Source organism: Macaca nemestrina, chromosome 2 (genome assembly GCF_043159975.1).
Source record: "Macaca nemestrina isolate mMacNem1 chromosome 2, mMacNem.hap1, whole genome shotgun sequence".
Classification (NCBI taxonomy): Eukaryota; Metazoa; Chordata; class Mammalia; order Primates; family Cercopithecidae; genus Macaca; species Macaca nemestrina.
The window spans coordinates 20486783-20488769 of NC_092126.1; the positions used below are offsets into that span (position 1 = coordinate 20486783).

At 43.1% G+C, this 1987-nt stretch overlaps 1 pseudogene; it reads left to right on the top strand.

Annotated features, from left to right (window-relative positions):
- Positions 1-447: 447 nt before the first annotated feature.
- Positions 448-607, top strand: LOC112427895 (small ribosomal subunit protein eS27-like; annotated as a pseudogene).
- Positions 608-1987: the final 1380 nt, after the last annotated feature.

Consider the following 1987-nt stretch of genomic DNA (forward strand, 5'->3'; position numbering starts at 1 on the left):
GGTGGAAAAAAATATCCCTCTAATGAAGATAGATAATCATTTTCGGGGAATGATATTCTGTATGCTTAGAAGCATTGAGCTGTAGGAGTGAGGGATTCTTCTCCCCTGCTTCACTGTGGAAGAAGCACTTCATTTGGTAGATGACCATGGATGCTGTATGCTATGGTGAAGCTGTTTCTTCTCAGCAACAGGGAGAGAGTGAGGATGGGGAACTCAGGAATACAGCATACAACATATGGGAACAGATCGTGCAGGATGTCCTCTCCCCTCAATTGCTGATTCCCTTCCTTGTGAGAACAGCAATAATAATAATCAGAGTTGCCTTTCCAGTGGTGACGACCTACCCACAAGAACGTGCCCCTTGCAAAGGATCTCCTTCATCCCTCTCCAGAAGAGAAGAGGAAACACAAGAAGAAATGCGTGGTGCAGAGCCTCAATTCCTACTTCATGGATGTGAAATGCCTAGGATGCTATAAAATCACTACAGGTCTTTAGCCATGCACAAATGGTAGATTTGTGTGTTGTCTGCCCCACTGTCCTCTGCCAGCCTGCAGGAGTAAAAGCAAGGCTTACAGAAGAATGTTCCTTCAGAAGGAAACAGCACTAAAAGCACTCTGAATCAAGATGAGTGGGAAACCATCTCAATAAACACATTTTGTGTAAAATAATCATAATAATAATCAGAGTTAACATTTATTGAATAATTATACCAGGAGCGATATTCAAAATATTTAACAACTGAAACAGCACAGGTATCAACCAATCAGAATGAATACTGGCCAAAACAGCATGCCCTCTGATTAGTCCATGCCCTCACCATGTCAGTTGTTAAATATTTTGACAACAGACTTTGAATATTTGAGGCCCGCCAATGTCAACCCTGCTTTTACTACATGCCAGGCGCTGTGCCAAGCACCTTTGTTCATTGAATCCTCCTTCCCACCTGCTCTACAAGAAGGATACTCTTATTCTTTCCACTTGAAAGATGGGGAAACTGAGACTTAAAGAAGTAGCATGACTTGTCCCATGTCACATAGCTGAGAGACAGAGGGACACTAGACTTACACCCTGGTCTTCTGATCCACAAGTCCAAGCCGTTAAGTTCTACATTCTAGTAAATTTTGAGGAAGCCACACCCTACAGTTCCCTCAGCCCTTACAAGAAATACACACTTTAAAAATATGCAGGCTGAACTTTATCACCCTGCTCTTAGTGACAAGGAAAGTAGCCCTTGGCCAATCCAAGAAAGAAAGCAATGCAGACCGCTTGGTTAAAATGACAGAATGAGGAATAGGCCTCAGGGACCAGGCCTACTCAGGAAATTGTTCTGAACTTGATCCAAGGTCCCTGGAGTACCACTGAAGCCCAAAGTCCAGGCCAGCCTTCCAGCCTGAGGGGGCATTTTTCAGATAATTGTCACAAATCCTAACTCTACCTTCCTCTCGCCATTAAGATAATTCTGACTGTTTAGGGCTTTTGAAGTGTGTTTATTTAGAGCAAAATAAACAAGTGGATCCTGGAGAGGAGCCACACTGAACTATGTAATTGTCTTTCCCGACTGGATGACAGGCTATTCGGTTGAATTTTTTTTTTGTTCCTTAGCCGGTAGTGACTCCACATCACTGCCTGTGAGACAGTCTTGATAGTGACACATTACCATTTCCAGAAATTGTATTTTTCAGCATGATATACAGGACTGAAGAAGTCCACATGCCCAACACCCTACGTTGAGCCGTCCTCGGATTATGTGGCATCCTCAGGTGTTCCCTTTGTCCCTTTCCCTCCCATTCAAGACATTCAAGAAAGCATATACGAATGCAGAGAATGAGCGAAATCTTACCAGAGGAATCCACTTGGACACAGTTCCTAACCTCTTTGAGCCTCAGTTTCCACAGTTGTAAAATATAATTGAAACATATATGTTTGGAAGTAGTGTGGGGTGAGGGCACGAAGGAAGTCATGATTAATCAGAGCAAATCTTTATCCT